This window comes from Oncorhynchus kisutch, linkage group LG15 (genome assembly GCF_002021735.2).
Source record: "Oncorhynchus kisutch isolate 150728-3 linkage group LG15, Okis_V2, whole genome shotgun sequence".
Lineage (NCBI taxonomy): Eukaryota > Metazoa > Chordata > Actinopteri > Salmoniformes > Salmonidae > Oncorhynchus > Oncorhynchus kisutch.
The window spans coordinates 6724587-6737641 of record NC_034188.2 but is presented as its reverse complement, the minus strand read 5'-3'; the positions used below and the strand labels follow the sequence as shown (position 1 = coordinate 6737641).

The 13055-nt window shown below is 40.9% G+C and overlaps 1 protein-coding gene across 1 annotated transcript in view; it reads left to right on the top strand.

Moving 5' to 3' along the window:
* The window catches only part of LOC109904949 (protocadherin-11 X-linked), a 212662-nt gene that overhangs the window by 119795 nt on the left and 79812 nt on the right, over window positions 1-13055 (top strand). The window lies entirely within an intron of this gene.

The window sequence follows — 13055 nt, the reverse complement described above, 5'->3', positions numbered from 1 at the left end:
CCCTTAGTTCTCTGAAAGGAGGGAGATGTGATGTTATTTGCATATTGTATCCTGATTGGCCGTATGCTAATGATAGCCCGTGGGAATGGTTCGTGAGGAAAGATTCTCCCTGTAATGTGAAGCAACGTCATGCTAGCAATAAATTTGCCTTCATAAAGCTGCACCGTTAGTAGCTATTTTACTCACAAAATAGACAAGTCCAATAGTAAATAGTAGTTATTTATTATTGACAGCTGATTTTCTAGCGGGAAGGGCAAAACCAGAAGCCCATTTAAGGCAAAATGGTGTAAACTGCCCCCCCCCGATCTCTTTTAATAAGAGACAACTAATAAATGAAAATAAGCATACACTGTGTGTGTGTGTGTGTGTGTGTGTGTGCGTGTGTGTGTGTGTGTGTGTGTGTGTGTGTGTGTGTGTGTGTGTGTGTGTGTGCGTGCGTGCGTGCGTGCGTGTGTGTGTGTGTGTGTGCGTGTGCGTGTGCGTGTGCGTGTGCGTGCGCGTGCGCGTGCGTGTGCGTGTGTGTGTGTGTGTGTGTGTGTGTGTGTGTGTGTGCGCGTGTGTGTCGGGAAAGGGAGGGGCTGTCAAAAACTATACAAGAAAAGAGAATGGTCAAAAAAAGGTCAAAAGGTCAAAATATCCCCTCCAGTAAACAAACCCAGGACCTTCAAATCCCAGGGTGGTGCCGCTAACCATTACTCTACCAGCCATGTTATAAAGATATGTCAACTTAACACTCTATTTAATTGGGACTGTCTGGTGATGTCAACAAACATTCAATTCCAAAATGTTTTTGTTCATTCACTCAGGACACATTGAATGTTTATTTCTTGGGATTTTTACATTTTTTAATGTAAGTGTTTTAAACAGTTGATTTGTTGAAAATAGTTTCATTTTATCACGTAGCTATAAAAAATAAGCAAGCATGGGGAATTTTCTTTTGACTGCAAACAGGTCTCGCAAGCGAGCAGTGATCATTATGATGTTGTTTACCTGGATGCTTTGTGTGATCATTATGATGTTGTTGTTGTTTACCTGGATGCTTTGTGTGATCATTATGATGTTGTTGTTGTTTACCTGGATGCTTTGTGTGAAACCCTGACACTTTTTTACTTGTGGATGTCGACTTCACGTTTTCGGGAAAACGTTGAAAAGTAACTCGAAACTGTGTTGATCAGTCGGCTCACATTTGGATTAGCAGACTGAACACAGTAAGGGATATCATTTGGATTAGCAGACTGAATACAGTAAGGGATATAATTTGGATTAGCAGACTGAATACAGTAAGGGATATAATTTGGATTAGCAGACTGAATACAGTAAGGGATATAATTTGGATTAGCAGACTGAATACAGTAAGGGATATAATTTGGATTAGCAGACTGAATACAGTAAGGGATATAATTTGGATTAGCAGACTGAATACAGTAAGGGATATAATTTGGATTAGCAGACTGAATACAGTAAGGGATATAATTTGGATTAGCAGACTGAATACAGTAAGGGATATAATTTGGATTAGCAGACTGAATACAGTAAGGGATATAATTTGGATTAGCAGACTGAATACAGTAAGGGTTATAATTTGGATTAGCAGACTGAATACAGTAAGGGATATATAATTTGGATTAGCAGACTGAATTAATGCATACAGTAAGGGATATAATTTGGATTAGCAGACTGAATACAGTAAGGGATATCATTTGGATTAGCAGACTGAATTAATGCATACAGTAAGGGATATAATTTGCTCTGGATCTTCTAACAGCAATGTGTCGTTTCTGGTGTGTGCATATATTATAAATTAGCGGCGTGTCATTTTTTCCCAAAAGTTGCCAAAGTTTTGTGTACCTAACTGGCTAAAATAGCAGCCAAGTAGCACCCGGTTTAAGAACTCTGATATTCTGCTGAAAAGATCTGAGCATTGTCAGAAATGCTACAAAACGGTAGCACGTTGTTGGTTTTTAACTGGGCAGAAACGTGCACGTGGGAGCGGTAAATTGTGAATTTAATCAAAACTGTTGCACCTACAAACGTATTCAGTCCGAATGGATCTTAAGTCTAACGGCCGCCTTATGGACTCTGTAGTCTTGTTTAAATCCGGCATCTAGAATTTGAGCTAAGTTTGAGCTAAAAAATTGTCTGACGACTCTGATGCTAACGACCCTGTCAAGAATCCCATGTAGTGGTTCTCGGGCGACAGCTCGACGGAGAGTGACAAGAGGTGGGGAGGGTCTTGTGTTCCTCCAATCAAGTTGATTTGCACATTTCTTTGACAATGGTGTCATATCGGCTTACATATGATGGTAGGGAGATTTAATTTAGCTGAGCTTCAACTATAATATCTAGAACAAAAGTGGCCGTCACAGTGAGTGGTTGGTCTATTACTAACAAGCAGCTCTGTTTTACATTGTAATTACATTGTTTTCCTGAGCATACTGGCACCTTAGTCAAAGGCTTCTGAGAGCCTTAAGACTGTTTGTCATGGAAATTAGCCCTCCTCTGAGCCAAAACAATTATGGCAATGCTACAGGTCTGCTGTAAGCGTGGTATGGCATGTCAAAGTACAGGCAGGACGTCAGACAAACAGCCTTGGGTAGGAGGAAGTGATTGGTTCACACCGGTTTGAGTGGTTTATGTAGACATTGCAGATGTTTCTGATGAGTTAGTACATCATATGAGGTGCTTTATAATGCATTAAACATAGTTCATAAGGAGATAGAATATATTTTACTAACTTGGTTGCAACAAACACTTTCTCTTGTGATACATTTTCACAACTCTTAGTAGAAAAATCCAAACTGGTCACACTAGTAACACAGCCAGTTGTTTCATTAAAACCCCTGTCATTGTGCATTCATTTGGACTGTAAACATCTCTCACGACACACAACCATTGATTCAAAATAGAAGTTTATTGTGAAATGTAAGGGGAACATTGGTTTAATCACCCACAACACAACATAATAATATATTTTTGTTCAATTTAGTCATTTTAACTACCAGTTAATCTAATTGAAAACAATGCAAGATACGTGTTTCAAAAACGCCCTTAGAGGTGCTGAAAGTAATGTGCTACAATACTGTTGTCACGTCCTGACCTTTGGTTTCTTTTTTATGTCTCTGTTTTAGTTTGGTCAGGGCGTGAGTTGGGGTGGGCATTCTATGTTTTGTATTCTATGTTTGTAATTCTGTGTTTGACCTGGTGTGGTTCCCAATCAGAGGCAGATATTTATCGTTGTCTCTGATTGAGAACCATACTTAGGTAGCCTGTTACCATACTTAGGCAGCCTGTTTTCCCACTATGATTTGTGGGTAGTTGTTTTCTGTGTCTGTGTTTTACCGTTACAACTGTAAATTACAGCTTTCACTTTAGGCAATACTCAACAATATGTACAGAAAATGTATCATTTCCATAATATCTATCCAATATTTAATCAAACAAACAATATGTACAGAAAATGTATCATTTCCATAATATCTATCCAATATTTAATCAAAGGTGTAATCAATGAAGACATCCTCTACAATCTCTCATGCAAAAAAATAAAAAATATTTCAGATATACTGTTTGTAATCAAGCATTTGGCCATAAATTCTCAACCACATCACAGTGAATGTCCTCATTGTACATGCACCATGGGGAAAACCTTTTGGCGTGGCGAATCCAAGCTTGACATTGGTCTGCATTGATGTCGTCGAATACCTCATCCATGGCCAGAAAGAGACTCACGGGGATGGTGATTGTACACCTTCCATCTTCATCCTGAAAACAAATCCTCAATAGGGCTGAGGAAAGAAGAGTATGAGGGTAGGTATAGGGTCACGAATCAGGGACTGGGCCCGAAACCATGCCTGAAATACCTCTGCACGGTGGAACCTGACATTGGCCCACACAATGACCGCTTCAACTTGACAGGCCTGCTCAATTTAATTTAATTGAGAAACATAATGAGGTGTGCAGCATTGTAGGATCCAAGTAATGGCCTAAGTCCTACCACACCATGTTCAGAGATACATTATATTAGGATAGTATTCAGATCCCTTGACTTTTTCCCCCCCCAAAAAAATTACATTATAGCCTTATTCTAAAATGGATTTAATATATATATTTTTTTCATCAATCTACATGCAATAACCCATAATGACAAAGCGAAAACAGGTGTTTAGACTTTTTGCATATTTTTTTAAATTTTATTTAGATAATAATTCAGACCTTTTGCTATGAGACTCAAAACTGGTACAGAGAGATCCTTGATGAAAACCTGCTCCTTATTTGAAAAACCATGAAATAACACATATGGAATCATGTAGTAACCAAAAAAGTGTTAAACAAATCAAATACATTTTCGATTTTCAATTCTTCAAAGTAGCTTTGTTACCTCTGCTACAGAGGTTAAAGTTCATTAGAGTTACCAGCCTCAGAAATTGAAGCCCAAATAAATGATTCACAAAGTTCAAGTAAAAGACACCTCTCAACATCAACTGTTCAGAGGAGACTGAGTGAGTCAGCATTCTGCAGCGATACGGTCGAATTGCTGCAAAAAAAAACACCACTAAAGGACACCAATAAGAAGAAGAGAATTGATTGGGCCAAGAAACACTAGAAATGGACATCAGACTGGTGGAAATCTGTCCTTTGTACTGATTTGAGATTTTTGGTTCCAACCGCCATGTCTTTGTGAGACGCCGAGTAGGTGAACGGATTGTCTCTACATGTGTGGTTCCCATCGTGAAGCATGGAGGAGAAGGTGTGATGGTGTGGGGATGCTTTTCTGGTGACACAGTCTGTGAGTTATTTAGAATTCAAGGTACACTTAACCAGCATGGCTACCGCAGCATTATGCAGCGATACGCCATCCCATCTGGTTTGCACTTAGTTGGACTATCATTTATTTTTCAAAAGGACAATGACCCAACACATCTCCAGGCTGTGGAAGGGCTATTTGACAAAGAAATAGAGGGATGGAGTGCTGCATCAGATGACCTGGTCTCCACCATCACCTGACCTCAACCCAGTTGAGATGATTTGGGATGAGTTAGGCGGTAGACTGATGGAAAAGCAGCCCAAAAGTGCTCAGCATATGTGGGAGCTCCTTCAAGACTGTTGGAAAGCATTCCAGGTGAAGCTGGTGGAGAGAATGCCAAGCGTGTGCAAAGCATACTTGTGAACATTTTGCCACATACTTGTGAACATTTATCACATACTTGTGAACATTTTACCAAAGTGATACCAACAAAAAAAACAATGCACATACATTTTTTATTTAACCAGGCAAGTCAGTTAAGAACCCATTCTTATTTGCAATGATGGCCTACCCCGGCCAAACCCAGAGGGGCCAATTGTGCGCCACCCTATAGGACTCCCAGTCACAGCCAGATGTGATGCAGCCTGGATTTGAACCAGGTACTGCAGTGACACCTCTTGCACTGAGTTGCCAGAGTCTTAGACCACTGCGCCACTAAATACTAAACACAAATGGAAAATAGTAAAACCATTGGAGGGAAGTGCAGTAATGCTTGATGCCGTGGCAGCCTGTCTGTCTGTGAGTCTGTGTTGTTTCACTGTTTGACTGACAGAGTCTATCTAAAAACATGGCAGGTAGATACCTTGACTGCCTTGTTAGTTTTTTGCCATTAAAATGATATTCAATTAGGCTTTGATGGCTTATTGCCTGAAACCACGCCTTTATAATGATTTCAGGTAGAACATTCAAATTGAAATATTTTTATTGCCTTGGAGCCCCATCAAAATAATTGTTTTGATGTGTCCTGTATTTTATTTGGCACTGACGTTAATTGGAAACGATCCTAGCCAGGGAAAAGTATATTTTAAGAGGTATGTTGACTGAAATGTGCTACAGTCCCTTGGCTTGATATTATGGAATTTGAGTCCAACATCAGGCTAGCAGAAAGCCAGTCAGTGGTTTTTGGGGAGACAGTGTTTCTATGTACAATATTGTCACTTTGATTGTGTGTCCAATGCTGCATAATAATACCGGGGGATAATGATCAGGTTTAGGGGGAGGATGTTGTTGAAACACAGTTTAGGGGGAGGATGTTGTTGAAAAACACAGCTAGCATCTCAATTTCTATGGAAAACCTTCTATTATTGTTCACTGAATGCTTTTCCATCTGGGACGTTTGTATCCTTTCCTCAAATTGGTTAAAAAAAATACTAATATATATATATATATATATATTTTTTTTTTTTAAATCGTAGAGTAATTATCCTATATATACAGGAACTACTACTGTACACACACACACGCTATATTAATGTACTGTCCATACTATCTATACACACCATGCTATATATCTATTGCTGTACACACACATACGTTATATTAATGTACTGGCCATACTATCTATACACACCATGCTATATAACTATTGCTGTACAACCCTTTTCTATTTATGTGCTGTCCATACTGTCTGTTCAGGACTCTGACATTGCTCGTTCTGATATTTCTATACGTCTTCATTTCTTTTCTTTTTCCTGTTTAGATGTATCTGTATTGTGTTGTATTGTGACTAATAACTTTGGGTTTGATTTGAAATAGGTAGAGTAAACAACAAGTACATCATTTAGTACTGATAAATCTTAAATCATTAAGTACTGATACATCCTATATAATTTAGTCCTGATAAATCCTATATCATTTAGTACTGATAAATCCTATATATTTAACTACTGATAAATCCTATATCATTAAGAACTGATACATTCTAAATTTTTTATTTATTTTATTTATTTCACCTTTATTTAACCAGGTAGGCTAGTTGAGAACAAGTTCTCATTTGCAACTGCGACCTGGCCAAGATAAAGCATAGCAGTGTGAGCATACAACAAAGAGTTACACATGGAGTAAACAATTAACAAGTCAATAACACAGTAGAAAACGAAGGGGGGGTCTATATACAATGTGTGCAAAAGGCATGAGGAGGTAGGCAAATAATTACAATTTTGCAGATTAACACTGGAGTGATAAAAGATCAGATGGTCATGTACAGGTAGAGATATTGGTGTGCAGAAGAGCAGAAAAGTAAATAAATAAAAACAGTACGGGGATGAGGTAGGTGAAAAGGGTGGGCTATTTACCAATAGACTATGTACAGCTGCAGCGATCGGTTAGCTGCTCAGATAGCTGATGTTTGAAGTTGGTGAGGGAGATGAAAGTCTCCAACTTCAGCGATTTTTGCAATTCGTTCCAGTCACAGGCAGCAGAGTACTGGAACGAAAGGCGGCCAAATGAGGTGTTGGCTTTAGGGATGATCAGTGAGATACACCTGCTGGAGCGCGTGCTACGGATGGGTGTTGCCATCGTGACCAGTGAGCTGAGATAAGGCGGAGCTTTACCTAGCATAGACTTGTAGATGACCTGGAGCCAGTGGGTCTGGCGGCGAATATGTAGCGAGGGCCAGCCGACTAGAGCATACAAGTCGCAGTGGTGGGTAGTATAAGGTGCTTTAGTGACAAAACGGATGGCACTGTGATAGACTGCATCCAGTTTGCTGAGTAGAGTGTTGGAAGCCATTTTGTAGATGACATCGCCGAAGTCGAGGATCGGTAGGATAGTCAGTTTTACTAGGGTAAGCTTGGCGGCTTGAGTGAAGGAGGCTTTGTTGCGGAATAGAAAGCCGACTCTTGATTTGATTTTCGATTGGAGATGTTTGATATGAGTCTGGAAGGAGAGTTTGCAGTCTAGCCAGACACCTAGGTACTTATAGACGTCCACATATTCTAGGTCGGAACCATCCAGGGTGGTGATGCTAGTCGGGCATGCAGGTGCAGGCAGCGACCGGTTGAAAAGCATGCATTTGGTTTTACTAGCGTTTAAGAGCAGTTGGAGGCCACGGAAGGAGTGTTGTATGGCATTGAAGCTTGTTTGGAGGTTAGATAGCACAGTGTCCAAAGACGGGCCGAAAGTATATAGAATGGTGTCGTCTGCGTAGAGGTGGATCAGGGAATCGCCCGCAGCAAGAGCAACATCATTGATATACACAGAGAAAAGAGTCGGCCCGAGAATTGAACCCTGTGGCACCCCCATAGAGACTGCCAGAGGACCGGACAGCATGCCCTCCGATTTGACACACTGAACTCTGTCTGCAAAGTAATTGGTGAACCAGGCAAGGCAGTCATCCGAAAAACCGAGGCTACTGAGTCTGCCGATAAGAATATGGTGATTGGCAGAGTCGAAAGCCTTGGCGAGGTCGATGAAGACGGCTGCACAGTACTGTCTTTTATCGATGGCGGTTATGATGTCGTTTAGTACCTTGAGTGTGGCTGAGGTGCACCCATGACCGGCTCGGAAACCAGATTGCACAGCGGAGAAGGTACGGTGGGATTCGAGATGGTCAGTGACCTGTTTGTTGACTTGGCTTTCGAAGACCTTAGATAGGCAGGGCAGGATGGATATAGGTCTGTAACAGTTTGGGTCCAGGGTGTCTCCCCCTTTGAAGAGGGGGATGACTGCGGCAGCTTTCCAATCCTTGGGGATCTCAGACGAGATGAAAGAGAGGTTGAACAGGCTGGTAATAGGGGTTGCGACAATGGTGGCAGATAGTTTCAGAAATAGAGGGTCCAGATTGTCAAGCCCAGCTGATTTGTACGGGTCCAGGTTTTGCAGCTCTTTCAGAACATCTGCTATCTGGATTTGGGTAAAGGAGAACCTGGAGAGGCTTGGGCGAGGAGCTGCGGGGGGGGCGGAGCTGTTGGCCGAGGTTGAAGTAGCCAGGCGGAAGGCATGGCCAGCCGTTGAGAAATGCTTATTGAAGTTTTCGATAATCATGGATTTATCAGTGGTGACCGTGTTACCTAGCCTCAGTGCAGTGGGCAGCTGGGAGGAGGTGCTCTTGTTCTCCATGGACTTCACAGTGTCCCAGAACTTTTTGGAGTTGGAGCTACAGGATGCAAACTTCTGCCTGAAGAAGCTGGCCTTAGCTTTCCTGACTGACTGCGTGTATTGGTTCCGGACTTCCCTGAACAGTTGCATATCACGGGGACTATTCGATGCTATTGCAGTACTGAAAAATCCTATTTCATTTAGTACTGATACATCCTATATAATTTAATCCTGATAAATCCTATATAATTTAGTACTGATAAATCCTATATATTTTACTACTGATAAATCCTATATCATTAAGAACTGATACATTCTAAATCATTAAGTACTGATAAATCCTATTTAATTTAGTACTGATAAATCCTATATCATTAAGTACTGATACATTCTATATCATTAAGTACTGATAAATCCTATATCATTAAGTACTGATAAATCCTATATCATTAAGTACTAATAGATGCTATATAATTTAGTGCAGATTAATCCTAGATGAAAACAAGCCAATTCCAAGAGTTTATACGGGACAGTCAGACAGGCATAAAGCCATGGTACACAACACTCTACAGTACTGCATCAAATAGGGTATATATCTGGTATTTCAGGAATTCAATGCTGGTGAATCCCCTCATCGTAACAGAGAAATATTCCAAATACAATATATATATTTTATCTGTTCCTTTGTTTATGTGCGCTACCTGTCAGCGTGTCATGTCACGGAGTACAGTTCCACCAGAAGTGGAATCCACTTTTCTTTTCTTCTACCTACTTCAGATCAAAAACATTGAAGTCACATGATCAAAGCCATTGGATAATCCTGGAACTACTGCGTTGTTTTAATCCCAGTGAGAGAAACAATGTACCACGGTAAACACACTCACACAAATAAATATCAGAAACAAGTCAACGGAACTGCAGTTGACTAAATGTAGCAACAACAAGGCACTTTGTAGTGGATAGCAAGGAAGTTAGCTGACTGGATAAAGCATCTCATTGTAAGTGTGGAGAATGCCAGTGGTGCCTAATGGCCCCCACTCACCCGACATACCAATGTGTCCCCCCCCCCTCTCAAAAAGGCCCTATCTGCTCGACACTGGGAGTGAATGGTGCTCTTGTTCTCAGGTTTATAAGGCGTCCACCTTGAATGTGAACAGCATGGTTCATGTCCTGCACGGGCTATGACGGCGTAGGGAAGGAAAGATAATGGAGCTCATTAGCGTAGGATAATGGGATTTATCAGGACTAAATGATATAGGATTTATCAGGACTAAATGATATAGGATTTGTCAGTACTTAATGATTTAGAATGTATCAGTACTTAATGATATAGGATTTATCAGTAGTAAAAAATATAGGATTTATCAGTACTAAATTAAATATGATTTATCAGTACTAAATGATATAGGATTTATCAGGATTAAATTATATAGGATGTATCAGTACTAAATGATATAGGATTTTGCTAGCTTGCTTCAAAATGAAGGGTGTGGGTGGTAGCTCTTCTTTACCTAGTTATTTTATTTTACTTTTAAAGTCAGCAAAGTTTCACCACAACTCTTTTAAACTCATTTTTCTCAAAAAAAAATAAAAAAATATTAAAATTAAAATTAAAATTAAAAATAAAATAACATTTCTAAAATTCCCCCACAAAATTTCTCATTTGTATCAGTTACAATGACAGTCTTTGCTCTGGATGAGACGAAAACATCAATACGTGGGTTGGTGTGTAATCCAAGGACCTTTTCCTATGCTTGTCGATCATCTGATCCCTATCAGATCTACCAGTGTACCAGACCAGAGGTGGAATTGCAGGATAGACAGTCAGAAGGTTAATTATACGGCATTACATTGACATTGACTTAAATCTCATAACAGTTGTGGTCAGATTTCAGATAATGAAAACACATAACACAGAGTTCATTTTAACACTCAGAGATTGATTCACATACTGTATAGTTGCATTGCGTCTAGTTTATTGATGAAATATTCACGGCGGAGATATACATGCATTACATGTCGGGTGCATCCCAAATGACACCGTTTTCCCTATGTAGTGCATAGGGAAAATAGGGCCCCAGTCAAATGTAGTGCACTTTGTAAGAAACGTGGGTGCCATTTGGAATGTCTGATAAAGCTTCTCTGACAGCTGTAATAAATGACCATGCCTGCCATGAACACTATTATTTTGTTCTGCTAAGAGAATAACGTGATTTGAATGCTGTTAAAATATATAGGCATGCTCATTACAGACCCAGGAAATACCTTCTCTGTGTGTGTGTGTGTGTGTATGTGTGTGTGTGTGTGTGTGTGTGTGTGTGTGTGTGTGTGTGTGTGTGTGTGTGTGTGTGTGTGTATGTGTGTGTGTGTGTGTGTGTGTATGTGTGTGTGTGTGTGTGTGTGTGTGTGAAGAAAGGGAAACAGCGGTGGATTATCAATGCTAGCTATCCAACTCAAACAGCCCACTCACTTTGTTAGGAAGTCAAAAATTTAACACCATCCTCAGTTTTACATTTATGTATTTATTTATAAAAAAAAACATTTTTTTTCTCCCTTTTTCTCCCCAATTTCATGATATCCAATTGGTAGTTACAGTCTTGTCCCATTGCTGAAACTCATGATATCCAATTGGTAGTTACAGTCTTGTCCCATTGCTGAAACTCATGATATCCAATTGGTAGTTACAGTCTTGTCCCATTGCTGAAACTCCCGTATGGACACGGGAGAGGCGAAGGTCCAGAGCTGTACGTCCCACCGAAACACAACCCTGCCAAGCCATACTGCTTCTTGACACACTGCTTACTTATCCCGGAAGCCAGCCGCACCAATGTGTAGGAGGAAACACTGTACAACTGGCGACCGTGTCAGTGTGCGTGCGCCCGGGCCCGCGCTAGAGCGCGATGGGACAAAGACTTCCCGGCCGGCCAAACCCTCCTCTAAGCCGAACGACGCTGGGCCAATTGTGTGCTGCCTCTTGGGTTTCCCGGTCTCGGCTGGCTGCGACACAGCCCAGGATCGAACCCGGATCTGTAGTGACGTCTCTAGAACTGCGATGCAGTGCCTTAGACCGCACATTGTGTTTCTAGAAATGTATTTGTCTTTGAATTGTCCATTAGGCTACTCTGTTTTGATCTCGGCCTCTTATCTAAATCGACATTCTCTGTTTAATAAATACAGGTATTGTGCCCTTCAAGGTACCAAAGGGACGGGGAGACTACAGTAGAGGAATATACAGTAGAGAAGACTACAGTAGAGGAGACTAGAGTAGAGGAGACTACAGTAGAGGAGACTAGAGTAGAGGAGACTACAGTGGAGGAGACTACAGTAGAGGAGACTACAGTAGAGGAGACTACAGTAGAGGAGACTAGAGTAGAGGAGACTAGAGTAAGAGAGACTACAGTAGAGGAGACTAGAGTAGAGGAGACTACAGTAGGAGAGACTACAGTAGGGGAGACTACAGTAGGGAGACTACAGTATGATTGAGTAGTGTTGACTACAGTAGGAGAGACTACAGTAGAGGGAACTACAGTAGAGGAGACTACAGCAGGAGAGACTACAGTAGGGGAGACTACAGTAGGAGAGACTACAGTTGAGGAGACTACAGTAGATGAGACTACAGTACGGGAGACTAGAGTAGGAGAGAGTAGTGTAGACGACAGTAGGAGTGACTACAGTAGGGGTGACTACAGTAGAGGAGACTACAGTAGGAGACACAAAAAGTAGGAGAGACTACTGTAGAAAAGACTACAGTAGAAAAGACTACAGTAGGGGAGACTACAGTACTGGAGAGTAGAGGAGACTACAGTGGAAAAGACTACAGTGGGAGAGACTACAGTAGGGGAGACTACAGTAGAGGAGACTATGAGACTACAGTAGAGGAGACTAGGAGACTACAGTAGTGTAGACTACAGTAGATGAGACTACAGTAGATGAGACTACTGCAGAGGAAACTAGGAGACTACAGTAGTGTAGACTACAGTAGAGGAGACTATAGTAGATGAGACTACAGCAGAGGACACTTCAGTAGAGGAAACTATGAGACTACAGTAGAGGAGACTACAGTAGATGAGACTACAGTAGAGGAGACTAAGATATTACAGTAGAGGAGACTACAGTAGAGGAAAATAGGATACTACAGTAGTGTAGACTACAGTAGAGGAGACTACAGTAGAGGAGACTAAGAGATTACAGTAGATGAGACTACAGTAGAGGA